This window comes from Thermobia domestica, chromosome 1, assembly GCF_964235325.1.
Source record: "Thermobia domestica chromosome 1, izTheDome1.hap1.1, whole genome shotgun sequence".
NCBI lineage: Eukaryota > Metazoa > Arthropoda > Insecta > Zygentoma > Lepismatidae > Thermobia > Thermobia domestica.
The window spans coordinates 341,297,534-341,316,122 of record NC_137454.1 but is presented as its reverse complement, the minus strand read 5'-3'; the positions used below and the strand labels follow the sequence as shown (position 1 = coordinate 341,316,122).

Sequence of the window (18,589 nt, the reverse complement as noted above, 5' to 3'; positions counted from 1 at the left end):
ATGTGTAGCTACTGAGCAGCATTGCCCTGTTATGGTAACATATCATAAGAATACCAGTAAAATATCATAAGAATACTCAGTAATTACCAACAGTGTCGTTGTAATATTTTCTTACAGAGCAAGAAACCACAAATAAAAAAAAATAAATAAATAAAAAATAAGAACTTTCGCGGAACGTAGGAGTTAAAGCTTCTACAATACTAAATTTGACCGTCCCTGTTGACGAAGATCAGAAGTATCTAAAGAAGCGACCTGCAAATCACGTATATGAATATTGTATGGAAGCAATAATGCCAATTAAATGATCACTGAAGTTATAATTCGTGCGGATAACGCAATAGAATGCGATGTTGCTTGAGAGCAACACTGTCCAACAAAGGGTTAACATGGCATGAAACATTAAAACATGTAGATGATAGCAAACTTAATTTTTCCATATGAAAATAGATTTTTTAAAAAAATATTAAATATTATATGTCAGTCGTTATCAACCTAATTCCTTTCACGACCCCCATTTTATCACATCCTCTTGCCATTAACCCCTCATTATTTCTGGTTTGTGTGGGATTTTTAATATACCTATTGCGGAGATCTTACAATGTCCATTTATTTCTGTAATAGTAGAACCATTTGTTGTATATGGTGGATACAATAACTTCCTTAAAAGCGAATGGATTAAAACCAAATTTGGTCAGTTTATTCATATTACAAATATGGAATCATACTGTTTCAAAATGGAGGTCGTTGGAAAATTTTAAAACTATTCCCATAGTTCCCTTAATTTTGCGCCATATGAGAAAAAGACAAAGTGATTTCTAATTTTGGTTAAAAAAAACTTGGACAGTTTGTGTTACGAAGATTGAACTGGACATTGCCGCACTAGTGAAATTACACCATGCTCTGGTATCTCATTAGCTTTGAATTTTAATTGCATTTCAATATGCAGGTTTTGTTGCATTTGTAATTTTCTGGTATTTCAATATGCAGTTCCCATTAGTTTCATATCGTCCCTGTTTCATTTAAATTGATTCGTAAAGAACTCTGCACCTATTGAAAATGTTTATTAGATCTAATTTTTGTTGATCTTAACAGCATGTATAAAAATATGACTATCAGAACAAAATTCAAAATAATATTTAAAAAATATTTTCCAGTATTAGATTATAATTATATTTATATCTTCCCTTATCTTCGCAAACACCATGAAACCCTCTCGCGACGCCCAGGCTGAGAAACCCTGTCCTAAACCAAATTAAATGGAATCAGTCGTGTATATACTTCGGTCGTTGTGCACCGAATATGTAAGAATATTTAACATGATATTAAAGTGTGTAGATGATGGCAAATTCCCATATGAAAATAGAATTTAATAATATTAAATAGTATATTTTGATGAAATTAGTCACATCAACTCAGAAAGAAGTACTCAACTCTCTGCCGCTACAATCCATGAAGAGCTATGGCTTGCCAGATGTAGCGCATTCAACGTGGTTATGTGGTCAAACTCTCAGGTGTAATTGTTTCTGACTTTCTGAACATGAGTTCTCTACTTCTTAATTCACGTAGTTACACGATGGTCTCATGATGACGAAAATTAAATGAAATCGTTTCAGTTTTACGACCCACGATGATGCCCTGGAGGCTAAGGGAGGTGATAATAATGAACGAAATAGTGCAATGAAGAAAGTGGGAGGAAACGGGAAAATGCGAGGAAACCTATGCCATTATGGTTGTTCACAAGTCCGAGATGGAATCCAAGTACCCTATGCCGTAGAGGGGAAAGCTCTATCACTGAGCTACTGCTGCCCTTCATGATGATGGGTAAATACCAGAAAATGTTAGTGGTCCAATTGGGAGTAGAACCAAAGACCACGCACTACGAAGTCACATGCGCTAACAATTCAGCTAAGCAGGTCAATAAATTTAAGAAAACTTAAGCAACGTTTTTCTTTTTTTGGTGCTGTTACTCGCACATGTACACCGTACAATTTGATTCTTATGTTGTCGAGAAAAAGCCCCTCCCCCCCTAAAAGTAGAGAATTCAGAACATAACAATTTGTTAAAATTTTATGTAGGGTTAAAGGGAGTTTCTGGGAAATAAGTTTTGTTCTTAACATGACTATACAATTCTTATGATAAATTATAAGAGAAGTTATATGATCAGGGATCATACCATATACTAGCAGAATCAATTCTTGAAATTATTATATTAAGAAGGCGTAGGCTTAAGCACGTCAGCGCCTTTCTTACGCCACTGGTGTACAGTGTGAATTTATACAAATACTTTGAATAGTATGGTTGAATAGAATATACAAATTTTAATAACAGTTCTCACACTTCTGTCTGCCGTACAGGCAGCTGTGTCTGTTGTTTTATTAAATGCAATATGAGTCCACTTTTTTTTCTCTCTCTTTGGTACAAAGTTTGAGCACTTTGTATGTAGTCCTTCTAATATTGGAATGCATTGCTTTATGTGGTGATTTTTTTTAAAAATTCGTTTCTATTTTCCACTTCACTCTATTAGTCTATAGAATCACAACAGTCACTCTATTACAATAAACCAAGAAATAGACACTATGCGTGTTGCCTTTTAGTGCTCGTATATCCTGACCATCCTGTAAAGTATTTTAGAAAAGGACTCTTACCTTCCCTCTCGACAACTCTTTCCACCAATAACGCAATAACTCGTCAGATAGGTTATACCAGTATGTCGTAAATTTTTTAAAAAATAATGCTAATTAAGGTTTTCTTAGTTTTAGAATGGAATAAATAGACGTTATTTTTTTTTAATAATTGAATGTTCTCAAGAATATTTTATTACTTCATGTATATAAACTATTAGAATTTGTTCAAGCTTTCCTTATTAAATTCAATAATGTATTGTGTATATCGTTTTTACCTGTTTGAGATTGTCAACAATAATGGATTATACACTTTGGCCCTAATGTTCAATATCAGATCACAAAGGCAAACCAAGAACGGTTCGCGGACCACGCTTGATAAAGCTTTTTTTTTTTTAAAAAAAAGTCTAGAACAGTATAAAACAATGATATGCTGATGAGATTATAATTCTCTTACTTGTGCAGTGCCTCTATTTGTGTAATGGATTTACTTTCCTGGTTCAGAAGAATATTTTTTAAATATTTTTTTTTAATTATCTGTATACATTTAAGCTAAGATCTGAGAATGTCACTGCCGACTAGGGTGAAAGCAAAAAATTTTCAATTGTGCCAAATGGTGTCTCTACTGTCCACAGTAAGCGTGAAAGGATCAGAGTTACGAATTCCGCTTTCTTCCAATAGGGCTTGTTGCATTTTCAAACAATGGGTAGTTACGCACGTAATATCAGGATTCTCCGTCCGCTTTGGCGAAACTTCTCGAAATCTACCTCCCCCTAAATTTACCATTCTTTTGCTTGATTTGACCATTTTCTATGAATAAATATATAGCTCCAAATAACCTTATGGGCCCAACCTGAGTCCTTAGAAAAAAAACTGTGAGCACCCTTGAGTAATACAATATTTCAAACACATTTTACTTAAAAACTTCGTATTATTTTGTTCTGCCAAAAAAAACATACTGCAAAAATCGTGTTTATCATTTAGAGTAAAATACTACGAAATTACAGCATTTGAATAAATCAACTCACATGACAAATATTTGGGCGCGTCAGACGCGCACCTAGAAATTTTTGTTGGGAGGAGTCCAAACTTGTTGGGAGTGGGTTCAATAGTATAAGATACCACCATATGTAGTATCGAACCGGTGTTATTCTGCACCCAAAAGGACGATAAGTAATTGTTAAGTACTACCACTTATATTATCAGAAAAATATAGAATTATTTTGTTTTCAGAAGAAAATCTTGAAATGGAATCTTTCAGTTTAACGTCCCACGATTATGCTCTTTAGTCCAAGGAAATCAGATGATTATGTCAAGTGAAGGATGATGGAATAATTGGTGGAATGAGAGTGTGGGAGGAAACGGGAGTATCCCGAGGAGACCCACGGACATGATGTTGTCCACCACAAGCTTGCTTGGTTGGGGATCGAACTACGGACCTCACGCACCAGAGGTAAACGCTCTACCACTGAGCCACCGTCCCTCATGATTAAGAAGAAAAGAAAGAGCACAGATGAAATTATTATCAAATTTTTATGCTAAAGCGATCATTTCGGTGTAAACAAATATATTTTTGTTAAGAAAGTGTACAAATGTATGTCAAGTTACGAAGTTGTGGGGAAGGATCCGGACCAGGTGGACTCCCCGCGTTGGTGCGCCTTTAGAGTGCGTGCATATTTGAACGACGCGGCATGGCGTGATTTGTAACTTTGCATTTGTTGAAGGATACGATTCTCTTCGAGTATTGATTCTCTTTCACGCCCATACAGCACCATTTTTCATACATATTTGTATTTTCATGAGTCCTTTCTTCAGTTCTATGCCGATGCTTCCGGTTAGAAACTTTGTTTTTCTTTGCATGTCTTCTTCGTCTGAGTTATTCTTGATTTTACACCTTGATTGAATCTATTATCACTTTTAATTTTACATTTATATTACCTACACCTGTACTTAATAAAATAATCTAGCATCAAACTTTGGATGTAAGAACAGTAATGATATTTGTTCACTTTATCCTTAATATTAGAATAAGTGAAACGTGGAAATTATTTACATCTTCTTCTGCTGTCTTCCTACAGAAAATACCGAAAAGTACTTGGGATGTAACATAAACATAAATATTAAATTTTAAGAAGAAAAAAAAAAGGCTTGTTGCGAAATCGGTATAATGCTTTGTTTTTGTACGAAAATATAGTCATGGTTTTATTTCGTGTTTCACCAAATTTATTGTGTATAAAGAGTCAAATGGTCACTGTGTTATAAATGCCACGCGATTATACTTAAAACGGGGAAAGTGTTTTCTTTTAAAACACACAGACAAAAAAGAAAAAAAATCAAAGAGGTTACTGACATTCTTACACACTAGTCAGCATTTTCTGGCCGCTGGCGATTTTGATTTGTGAATCGCAACTGGTAAAGAGATTCTGTCTACGCAGGAAACAAACTACTTTCCCCTCCGAAATGTTACTAATGTGTGTGCGAGTGTGTGAAACAGTGCGTCATATGGAAACACCTCACTTCATATATTGCTATCAAGGTTTGTTCCTTCCGAAAACGTGTTCTCGCAGCCGTAGAATCATGCTGGAATATTCCAGTAGTGGAGAAATTTCTTCTGGGTTTCTCACATATTAACTACAGTTACAAACTAAATACCTAATAGAGGAAATCGTTTTGGTTTGACCTTTCACACTTAAGTAGCGGATAATTATCATAAATGGATCATTTGGTGGTCAAGAAATGAATGCCAAGACTACTTGAATACATATCTTCAAAGGCTTTTACTTTAATAATTTCATTTCGTGATTTTTAAAAATACACTTCAGAGAAACAGCTCAGTAAGAAATTTCTACAAGTTCTTTTTAAAATTATTATTATTAATATTATTTACTCATATCGTGCTGTCCTCATGTAATGGCCTGCTTCTTGGAGGTGAAGCTACGGTATTATACAATTAAAAAAAAAGAAATTCTTCAGTTTAACGTCCCACGATTATACCCTTTAGGCTAAGGGACACGATGATAATGCAAGTGAATGATAACGGAATAATTAATGTAATGAAAAAGTGGAATGAAACAGGAGTACTCCGTGAAAACCCACGGACACAATGTTATCCTCCACAAACTTACATGGCCGGAGATTGAATTAGGGACCCTACATACCAGAGGTAAGCGCTCAGCCATTGAGCCACCGTGAATCCCTCTCCCGTCCTGAAGAAGAAAAGTATGACCAACTTCATTCGTTTTCCTTCTAAGATTTCCAAACCTTTTATTATTGAATGCTCATTTTCCTATTTCTATTAAAAAAAAAAAATGAAAATGAAAATTAAGTTTGAAGCTTGAAGAGAGTGAACAGACCACAGTTGTCTAAACTCGAAGACCGACGCTCGAGAGTCAGAGACTAGTGCTCAACCGGCGTCGGGCTCAATAATTAAGCTGAACACGAGTGAGTTCGATCCCAATGATTTTAATAAGCGCGAGCTCGAGCTGCAGTTAAATAAACTGAGCGCGAGCCAAAATTGAAGGAGGTGAGCCCGAATGCGGATGAGTGCGCCCCCAACGCAAAATGGCCATTTATGCAACAGATATGAAGCAGACAAAATAAGGCGTTCAGAGCACAAGGGAATCATGTCTAATTCCGAAGTTGTGAGAAAATGAAGACAAATGAAAAATGAAATGAAATATTTCAGTTTTACGTTCCATTGTTATGCCATTTAGACTAAAGAATATGGTGATGATGAGTAATGAATTAAATGCTGGAATGAAGAAAGTGGGAGGAAAGGTAGAACTTCGAGAAAACCACGTACACGATGCTTGTTCACCACAAAGTTCATTGGCTTGAGCGGAGATCGAACCAATGAACCCATTCACCAGAGATGAACGCTTTATCACTGAGCCACCGCACTCCATGGAGACATAAAGTTCGTACGGTAGACTACGCTTAAGTACATGAAGAAAAATTAATACTGTACTATTTTTCACATTATGAGACTTACTTGAAATATCTGGCCATAAATTGAATTTGGTGTGAAAGGAGATTCCGATAGATATCATAAAGGTGAAATAAGTACAAAATGACCAAAAATGGACTTGATTCCGACGTACCATCTGTCAAGAAACTAATAAAAACCCGATTCTGTTGCATAAATAATGAAGAAATCCTGAAAACAAAGCTAATAGTATATAGAAACCATCAATGCAAAACAAAAGACCAAACATAGAATGAATAATTCAGCAACAAGAGAGCTCGAAATATCTTCGCATTCGCTCGATGTTGAAATGGCAGCGAACGTTATTGCGTTAACGGGAAATAGATTACATAAAGAAGGAAGTTGTAGGTCGTTGGGCTTCCTCAAACACCACCAAAGAAAGGGAATTGATACGGCATGGAGATTACCCGTGGATTCAAATTGTTTCTTCGATACCTTTGTTGCTCGCTGTAAAGCACTCCTCACTCTTTCTATTCTTTCTTCCTTTCTTTTATTTTTCTCTTTCCATAATGAATATTTTGTCTGGTTCATAAACCATGTTTCGTTTATATTAGCTACATCCTGTCAGTTTAGAAAGACCAAACTCTTCCATTATGACAAGACATCTAACTAATTACTTAACCATATGACTTGAAGCACTATGAGGTTCATTGCTGTAGAAACTAAACCAGAGGCGAATCTAGAAGGAAGAAACTGTTGTGCCAGTCAGACCCCAGATTGGGATAGGTATATCACGAGTTTACTATACACTTTCAAAAGTATATAAACACTCTGTTCGATTATACGGAGGGATTAAAGTTGCAGTGGTATAAATCATCTTTTCCAGAAAAAGACAGACAAAGAAACCAAATCTAGATAATCTATTTTTTAACAGAAAACGGAAGTAAGTCAGATTTTAATTCAACTGCCAATAGATGGAGTAGAAGTTCTAGTGATAAACTAAACAGCTGTTTTTTTTTTTTTTTTTAATCAGCAAAGTAGTGTGAGTCATATTTACACAACTACGAACTGACTTAGAGTTGCTATTGGCTTAGACCAATGTAAATTTAACCTGTCCATATGCCAATGTAGTTCAAATTGTTGTTATTTATCTCCCTAAGATCCTGTTTTCTATTAATTAACCTCATGCTTTCTCTTGATCTATCCAAAGGGTTTGTTCTCCAGGCTTCCCAAGTAGCACTTTTGACACTTCTATGTGCGATGCGTATGACATGTTCGTCTATTTCAAACGTATAGACTTAAATTGTTCGTATTATATTTGGCGGGTTGTAAGTACAGTATATTATCGTTAAACGATTTTTATTTCGGTAGAGCGCTCACTTCTGGTGCCACGAACCTTTCGTTCAACTCCAGGCGATGTGAGATGGTAGTGAACAATATCATTCAGTGGGTTTTCTCGGGATTCTCACGTTCCTTCCCATTTCTCATTCTACCAATTCCTTTTATAATCATTCACTTGTATTAATCATCTCCATTTTCTTTGCTTTAGCCTCCAGGGCACACCTGTAGGACATGAAACTGGAAATATCATTTCAATAATAATAATAATAATAATAATAATAATAATAATAATAATAATAATAATAATAATAATAATAATAATAATAATAATAATAATATAGGAGGTTCTATTCTCCATGTTGCTAAAGAGGATGTAGAGGAAACTTCTACATTTTGAAAAAAGTAAACAATTTTTTTTTGAAAAATATCTTTTTCCTTTTTGTAATGAAAAACACCTGATTTTCTTTACGTAGATTAACATGCCGCTGGACTGAAGAAAATCCTGGAAAGTTCAGAGCACAAAGGAATCAAGTTTAATTACCAAAATTAAGGCTAAAAGAGGCATAAGGCTCGTACTGTACGCTTCCTTAAATACATTAAGTTATTACTTTAAAAAAAAAAAGAAACGTTTTAAGAGTTATTTACAATATCTGGACTCTTCTGAAACGTGCTTCAAATAAAGATCTTAAAGTTGAAATATGTCTAAAAGACCCAAATTTGGGCTTGGTTCCCTTGTGCACTGAACGCATCATATGTTATGTGATGCACGAATAACTATTTTAAGTATAATGAAATGAAATGGAATCTTTCAGTTTAACGTCCCACAATTATACCCGTTGGTATAAAGGAGACGATGACTAAAGCAAGTGAATGATGATGGAATAATTGGGAAATAAGAATGTGGGAGGAAACTGGAGTATCCGAGAAAACCGATGGTTATTATGTTGTATATCACAAAGTTACTTCTATCGAACCAGGGACCCCACGCACCATAGATAGGAGCCATACCACTGATATTCTAAGTATAACTGGTTGTCATTGTTATAATAATTTACTATTGGTTAAACATTTTCCCAATAAGTTGTTCTATTAGTATTCTTATGTGGGTAATTGGGAACAGCTGTTAACCGCTTTCATTTTTGTTCAGGCCTTCCCATTGTTTGCAAATGCTGTTTTGTATTAGTACTGCAAGGCAAGTGTGTGTTTGTGTGTGTGTATGTACAAATATATATGTGTGTGAAGACTTTGAAAGAGGAAGTGACTGTTTCCTTAAGAGGCAATTGGATGTGTAATAGGATGCATGCATGAGAACAGGAATACATACTACATGAACATCGAGAGACAATGTACCACCCGAGTAGTTAGGAGATTCTTGTATCTAGCAGTGCAATTTTAAACAGAATTATTGTTTACAGCTAGCAAATGTAGAAAATGCAGAATAAAACTGAATATATAATACAAAACGAAAAAAAACATTACAAATCAATTAAAAGTATTTTATGTTGAGCGTAATAATATTGTATGTAGGCCTATGTAAAGCTGTGTAATAATATTGTTGATCCACAACGACTAAAAATAATGATGTATCTATAAAAGAATTATGTAAATTGGATTAAATGCATAAATGAATGCCACTTTTGAGTGAATATAAAATCTGAGAACACTGACAAAATAATTATTTTAGTTGAAAATCTCGTTCAACATTATTAGTGTACAATGAAAAAAATGATCAGAGACAGGCATGCATTCACAAATTGTTGTTGGGAGGGGCTAAACTGTGAAGGGGGGTACAATACTAAAAGCCACTACCTCAATGTAGTATTGAACGGGTATTATTTTGCATCTGAAAAGACAATAAGTAATTGTAAAATAGTTCCACCTATATTTTCAGAAACAAAAATGATAGAACTAAATTATTTCTACAAGAGAAAGGGTTGAGTTGAGCTGTTTTTGAGTTTAACGTCCTTTACAGCAGCGATGCTATATGAGACGGGACCTACTGATTAACGTGGAATCCGAACCACATGAGCTCCCGTCGGGAAACGAACCCGGGTCTCCCACGCCAATCTACAAGAGAAAGAGTACAGATGAAGTGTAAGATCACATTTTCATGTTACATTAATCATTTTCCCGTTAAACAAATATGGTTTTATTGAGAAAGTGTACGAATATATGTTTAGTTAGGAACTTTTTTTGGGGGAAGGGCTCCGGACCCGATGGACCCTCCCGTGGGTGCGCCCCTAATCAGAGATAATACATATGAGGCGTGCAGTGCAGAGCACAAGGGATCAACTTGAATACAAACCTCTGACAAAAGGATTTCTAAAGTTTCCACAATACACTTTTAAATATATAGAAAAATGAACACTTTTTAAGTTTCTTTTTAGTGTTATAGGAGTCGTCATTTACATTTGGACATAAAGCTTTTAAGCTTTGAAATGAAGTTCAGATAGAGTTCTTAAAGAGGAAATATGTCCAAAATGGACAAAAAAAAAAAAAAAAAAAAAAAAAATGAACTTGATTACCTTGTGCACTGAATGTGCTATATATCAGTTGATTGATTTCATTGACCTGAACAAAATAACTTGTTTGATGGTATGTCCGCATGTGTTCATTTCGAGAAAAACGATAAAAAAGAACTAATTTTTATATTAAAAAAATGTACTCTTCGTAGCCAACAAGAGCAGGCTTAATAATATGGCACCTGTTAAAGCGAATACAATACATGATGCTAAAGCGTCTCCCACCAATAATAAAGTAATAAATAGATGGAAAGATTTCTTTGACGATTTGCTGAACACGCAACCAGAAACAAATGTGCGTGGAGAAAAGGAGATACACACCGCAGAACCGTATATTCCAGAACCCAATCGAATAGAAGTGGAAACCGCTATAAAGAAATTAAAGAAACACAAATCTCCGGGTGTAGATGAAATTCCGGCTGAGTTAATTTTAGGTGGAGGCGAAAAATCGTGGAACAAGATACACAAACTCATTCTCCTTATATGGAACAAGTAAGAATTGCCACAAGAGTGGAAAGAATCAATCATTGTTCCAATTCACAAGAAAGGCGACAAAACTGACTGTCATAATTATCGAGGCATTTCTCTTCTGTCAACATCCTATAAAATCCTTTCAAATATTCTATTAGCAAGATTGACCCCTTACGCAGATGAAATTATTGGAGATTATCAGTGTGGATTTAGAAGAAATTAATCAACTATCGACCAAATATTTACCATTCGCCAAATACTCGAAAAAAAGTGGGAATACAATACCCCGGTACATCAATTATTTATTGATTTTAGAAAGGCGTACGACTCGGTTAGGAGAGAAACATTATACAACGTTCTTACAGAATTTGGAATACCGAGAAAGCTAATTAGATTAATTAAGATATGTTTAAATGAATCCCAAAGTAAAGTCCGGGTAGGAAATTTTTTGTCCACGAGCTTTCACGTCGAAAATGGCCTGAAACAAGGAGATGCGTTGTCGCCATTATTATTTAACTTTGTGCTGGAATACGCTATAAGGAAAATCAAAGATAGCAACCAGGGCCTAGAGTTGAACGGTATTCACCAGGTCATGGCATATGCTGATGATGTAAATTTATTAGGGGATGATAAAAGAACAATAGAAAGAAATGCAGAGATCTTATTAAACGCTTGTAGGGACATGGGTTTAGAAGTAAATGCAGAGAAAACTAAATACATGGAAGTGCGTCGGGACCGTAATACGGCAAATTGTGGATTCGTTAATATATTAAATAATACTTTTGATAAAGTGGATACTTTCAAATATTTAGGATCGATAATAACAGACGAAAATCATATTCACGAAGAAATTAAATGTCGACTAAAAGCAGGGAATTCGTGTTACTATTCGGTTCAAAATCTCTTGTCATCGGGAATTCTGTCGAAGAATTTGAAGCTTAAAATATATAAAATGATAATCATGCCTGTTGTTCTGTATGGTTGTGAAACATGGTCGCTTACTCTGAGGGAAGAACATAGACTGAAAGTATTTGAGAACAAGATCCTGAGACGAATATTCGGACCCAAGGGGAACGGGAATGGGAATGGCGGAAACTTCATAACGAGGAACTACATAATTTATACGGTTTACCCAACATTGTTAGGGTCGTCAAGTCTAGGAGGCTTAGGTGGGCAGGTCATGTAGCTAGAATGGAAGAAAGAAGAAACGCTTTCAAAGTCTTGACTGAAAGACCCATCGGAAAACGACCATTAAGAAGACCTAAGCGCTGATGGGAGGACAATATTAAGATGGATCTCGCAGAGAGAGGAATACAAAGTAGAAACTGGATCCAATTAGCTAAAGATAGAAGTCAGTGGAGAGCTTTTGTGGACGCGGCTTTAAACCTCCGGGTTCCATAGGCTATAGAGTTAGTTAGTTAGTTAGTTATGTAAATATCGAATAATTTTTATGAACGTTATCATGTGACATATATTTTTCAAAAACCGACAGTAGTGGGGGATGGATAGTTCACTCTATCGCTCTCGGTTGATTGTAAACCTAAGTAGTCGAGATAATTCTAGGCGAAGTGGCTAAGTGGTGTATCTTGATTTTTATGATTTTACAGGAGAGCAATTTAAAATGTCTCATTTACTGTTATACCATGCTATCCACTTCAAGATACACCATTTTCTGAAAGCTCATATCTCTATTAATATTAGGAGTTTAGCTATGAAGTGTTTACAGTTAATAGAGCAGAATGGGTGGTAATCATAGCTTAAAATAACGTTTTTAAGTTACTCCACTCCGTTCCTTCAGTGAGAAATCGTGAAACCTCAAAAAATATGTCATATCGCAGAAAATCGATTAACTTTTAACGAAAGTTATGATGGAACAATTATTTTAAAAATAGGAAAGAAGGGAATAAATTCAACTTTTCGTTCTTGGGAAATTTTAACTCCAAACAGTAAAGATCATTGCAATTCCCTAAAGAAACTATAAATTATGTATTGTTTCAATCGAATAATTTTTACGTTCTTTATACCACAAAAATCTTTTGTGCGAATATTTTCAAACTAGCAATTTGGTGTGGATCTGACTCCTTTAACTTTCATAAATTGCAATTCGTAATAATACTTATTTCGGAAAGTTGAAAAAGATATATATACCGAGTTTCATGAAAATCGGGTAAGTTTTACGAGAGTTACCATGGAACCGATAGATAAACAAATGCCAATTGAGTCTAATGGTAGAACCTTGCAAGGTTCGCTTTACTTATTTAACTACGTGGCATTTACTCCTTAAAACTCGTAATCCACTCTCAAATAACCTTAATTGTCTTATTAAAATGAAAATTTTTTTGGCACTGAAGCTCGATCTGAAACTCAGTTTTTTTCTCTCATAAATTTCAATGATCGGTAAGAAAAGTAACTGTTTTGATGCAGCTTACACTGGAAAGAAAAAAGTATCGGAAGAACAGATTTTTCATCTTCTTGGGTGTTGCGCAATGTGAGTTATAGGCAATAAACAAAAACAACCTCCGAACCTTCAAGATGAGCACGCAAACCATGGCGGAAGATGAACTGAAATGACATATCTCTGTGTTTCTTCCCTTGGCTGAAGCGCACCGATCATTGCTGTGACAAGGTCACATATTAAAATGATACGTGAACGATATTTGGTTGTTTTTCAATGCACGCGGTTAATTTGTAAGTTGTTTTTCCGTAGGAATTCATTCAATGCACTTCCTTCTGAGCTATAATTTTCTTTAGTAATTACAGTTGAAATATTCAAATCATCTGCACGATATGTTGTCCAACGTCCATAGCTGTAAATGCTGCCAGCGAATTCTTCATCTGTGCTCTCAATGTTGTTAATCATATACCAAAGGGGCGTTCACTTTCATTATCAATTACTCTATTAAGGATAGTGATTGATGGTTAGTGGGAAGAGCATAAGATTCTTATTGTACGACTTCTATATCTTCATTGTTTGTAATTCGTTTCTTCCCATTGCCGAAGGCCACTCTTGTTATTACATTTACTGATTGATCATAGTGTGCTTCCAGGTGTGAAAACGGCAACTACAATTAATGGGTGGAGCTACGACCTTGCTGCCTCAAATGATTACACCTTAAACAGGTTGTTTTCCATTTGTTTCTTTTAATCTTTTCTTATTGCAACATTTGCAAGTTTTCTTAATCACACCGAATTTAATCGCTTTTAGATTTTGAGGAAATTAAAGACCAATTACAGTAGAGCCTTTGTTATAGAATATCTGTCCATAATACTGACAACCTTTTCTTCTCCCAGGACAAACATATGTATTATTTATTATAAAGAAGAACCCTCTATTTTACGAACACGGACAGACTTGTTTTGCCCAAAATGATTTAGTAACCCCCTCGTAAGAAATAGGAATTATTTTCAGCTTCTACTAATTTAATGGGGCCGCGGTGGCTCAGTGGTAGAGCGTTCACCTCTGTGCAACGACTTCTGCTCGATCCCAGCTCGCGCCAAGTAAGTTTTGTGGTGGAAAAACACATATCTGTGGGTTTTCTCGGAGTTCTCCCGTTTCCTCTCACTTTCTTAATTTCACCATTTCATTCATTTCTCATCATCATCGTCTCCTTTAGTGTATCCGGCATAGCCTTGTGGCGTAAAACTTAAAGATTTCATTTCATTTTTTTTTCTGTACTGATTTAGCACAGAAAATGTTTTCTGCGATTTGAAAATACCATAATTCGTCAATTGATCTCTTCAACTGTTCCGGCAATTATAAACTTCGATCAGAAACTAGTGTCCGCAGAATTACACACATATAACTATTCCAAAGTTTTCCTCCCTTAAGAAATTCATAAATCGCCATGATTCGTTAGTTCTGTTTGAATTTTCAGTATTTAATAATAACAATACCACTAAATATTCTTATTGTGTTACTTTTATTTTTAATATAGTCAGTAAATGAATTAAAGAACTTCTATAGATATATGAACTACTTTGTAGCTATAAGGTTAGCGTATGTACCTTTGGCGTAGGAGATCAAGGTTCGATTCCCGGTTCGAGCTCATATGGTTCGAATTTCTAAGATCTTGATTCTGTAGGTCTAAATCTCATATACCCTCGGTAATGAAAATTACACTAAACTCCAGATCAATCCAATCCAATTTTATACAGTTATGAGTTGTATTTGGGAAGGAAACTATCACACATTACATTTTGGATTACATGCCCATAGAAATCCAGCCCTCAGTGATACTTTTACTTCTTTACAGAGGACTTTTCCCTTTGTTACTGTAGTAATTCGAACACTGAGGTACAACTTCAATATTAGCCTGTATTTATTTTTTTATAATTAATGCATTTACCGTGTGCTAAAGACAATTGTGTAATCTCTCTGTAATGAACATCTGTCACTTGTGTACAAATAATTATGTCTCACTGTGTTCGCTAACTACGTGTTTCACTATATTGTTATTTATTACTCTATTTAAATAGTTAGGTATTATCTTATTTTTTATCGAATATTTTAAAATAGACCTTTTCTGATATGCTCTGGAGCAGAAACGTACCCAGAAATTTTTGTTGGGAGGGGTTCAAATTTGGGGGGAGGGGAGTTCAATACTACAAGGCATTACGTCTATGAAGTATTGAACGGGTATTATTCTGCATGTAAAAAGTCAGTAAGTGATTGTAAAATACCTTCACCTATATTCTCAGAAAAAATTATAAAACTGGATTGTTTTTAAAAGAGAAATAGTACAGATGACGTATAAGATCAAATTTTCAGGCTACATCAATCATTTCCCCCCTTAAACAAGCATAGTTTTATTGAGAAAGTGCACAAATTTATCATGAGTAGGAAGTTTCGGAGGGGTCCGGACCCGATGGGCCTCAGTGGGTGCGCCCTTAATCTGGAGAATCACTTCCTTTCCTCTAAGAGTGAGAAGACAGAAAGAAATATCAATTAAGGGAGCTAATTTGCCTCGTTTGCCTCGTAGTTACTTTGTTACCATTAGTTAGATTTCTCAAAGGCCATTCAAATAAATATAACAACTTCAAATTTTCAAGTGTCGATCTGATATTATTCTACATATACCCTCAAAATTTTCATTTCGTTCAAAGAAAAGAAGATTTAAAAAATAGTTGTTTCAAGCGTCTCGAAAGAAAGCGAAAATAGTCATATTTATCGCAAAATATCTTAAAACGTTTGCAAGAGCATTTCATATTTTATCGCAGTATTGATGAATGTATCATATAAGAAAATGAAAATTATTTTTATGTTTACTTTAATGTCTCAGAGTTATGTCCATGAGGCTAAAGGAAACGGGTGGTTAATTAAGTGAATGATTCTGAACTTGATTTTTTATGCTCTCCCATGAGGAATCGAACCCAAAACCTTGTTTATAAAAGGAACATGCGCTCGCCACTATACCAGCGGATAGAGCGTAAACTTATACCAAGAATTGAACATCAACCAGGCCTAATATGACTTTTTTTTTTTTTTTTTTTTGAGAGAGCACATCATGCAACCGTGCAACAAGCGCAAAAGTTTTGGAAAACATTGTAACCAAGATTGCCCCTCTTTATTTTCTTAAGAAAATTTAAGCGTTTATCTATTAAGTCAAGTTTTCTATAAATGCATTGCATTTCACAAGGTCACGGAATTATTTGTAGAGTGGGCACAAGTAATCAGTCCGCTTACGACTGGTTGGTAAATTTCATAGTGTACTGTATATTAACATTTTGTTTTCAATACACTACAGAAAAATCAGTGAAATGTAATTCTAGAATCTTATAATCTTGTATGTATTACCTACGCAAGGATGTGTTCCATCTCATCCTCCTAAGATGTCTCTGTTCTTCTTATGATATTTGATGAAATTGAGTCTTTGCGAAGTCTAAAGGTATACATCATCTTTAAATAAGTCTTAACACCTAGATATATTCGGTCTCGCGTAGCGTAGTCGCTAACGCTCTCGCCTTCGGTCGAAAAAGTGTAAAAAGCATTTTCAAACCAACCATCCTGAATGAGTTTTTTCTGGGTTTTTCTCATTCACACCAGACAAATGCCGGAATGGCACCTAACACATAGGTCCCAGGCCGCTTCCTGCCTTCGCAAATACTTTCTTCCTTCCCTTTCATCGGATAGTGTGAATGAGGAAAACCCTGTGATAGACGTTATCCATTATACGTGACGGGCTAACATGGTCATCAATGCCGAAAGGCCAGAAATCTAAATCCTAAACCTAGACATATCCCGACTTCTTCTTCTTTTTATCTATAGAGCTCTATCTTTATATTATCTCGTATACAGTGCGCTATCAGTCTACTCATCTATCTACAATCATAGATCGAACTCCTATTCTAATCATCTATATTACACAATTTAATTATTTCTTTCAATTTTAACAACTACTAACCACCATCAATCAACATCACAGAATATGTATATCAATCGAATATCTCTTTACGTATGTTACTACATGTAGAACGCTTACTGCCCTATAGATCCATATATCAACATTTTGATTTTTTTTTCTGATATTATGATAATTTTGTTTTCCGATATTTCGATATCCGATATTTAAATGTTTTTCCATATTCCAATACTTTCTTTATTTGATACTTCAATATCTTATCAATATCGAATTTCGGTAACTAAATTGTATTATCGTGCGGCACTAGTCATAAGTACACAAGTTAAATCTACAAGTACTACTGTAATTTTTACGTTTGCACGGCAGCTTGTAAGAAATGATAATAATGATGAAACAAATTAGTTTACAACTTAATAATATGGTAGAGACACTTTCACCATTAGAACATATGAGAGACATAAAAGAAAATGAAATGACATTCAAACGAGTCAAGCGTCTACATTGAGAAGATCGTTGCTCTCCACTTAACGGTATTTTGTGTATCGTAGTGATGTTACTTGTGAAGGTCGCTTCCACTTCAAATAACCTTGCTAAACTCCTTTTTATTTCCTTGCCGTGCATACACATATAAATCACATATATGTACACTTATTCCAACATGTTTCACATCTTCATCATAAAAGGCTTGCTTGACAAATAAACTTATACACATGGACTGACATTTAGCACATAAAAACATACGATCATATTTTGTCCGATAACAAGTTGTTTCCTATTGTAGTCATTTTGTATATTGAGAATTCTTATTCTTCTCTTACAAGTAAAGCATGGCGTGTAAGAACTTTTATCTCTCTCTCTCTCTTATATATATATATATATATATATATATATATATATATATATATATATATATATATATATATATATATACATACATGTGTGTGTAGGTGTGTGTGTGTGTGTGTGGCTATCTGTCAGCATTTTTCGCATCTAACCTATTTATCTAACGTTGAAAGTTGGGCATTAAGGTAGTAGTCCTTGCAAGTAGGTAGTTAGGTTCTTTTCTCTGTGAACTGAGTTATATTTTTCTAATGGTTTCAGATTATGAAGTAGGATAGATATATCAGGATTGCAGGAACCGAGGTCAGTTTGAAAATTAGAGTTAGGAATATCACGTCTGTAAAATCTGAGCTATAGTGGATTCAGATTGGGAAATAGCATTAGGAATATCGAGTATGAAAAAACAGAGTTATAATTGGTTTAGATTGAGAAGCAGAATTAGAATATAATTTGTGCAAAAGATGACTTATAATAGCTTCAAATTGAGAACCAGGTTGAGTGATATCGGAT

General features: G+C 34.8%; 1 protein-coding gene across 1 annotated transcript in view; it reads left to right on the top strand.

The window, feature by feature from the left end:
• Positions 1 to 18,589, top strand: part of LOC145663712 (uncharacterized) — a 404,258-nt gene that overhangs the window by 101,034 nt on the left and 284,635 nt on the right. The window lies entirely within an intron of this gene.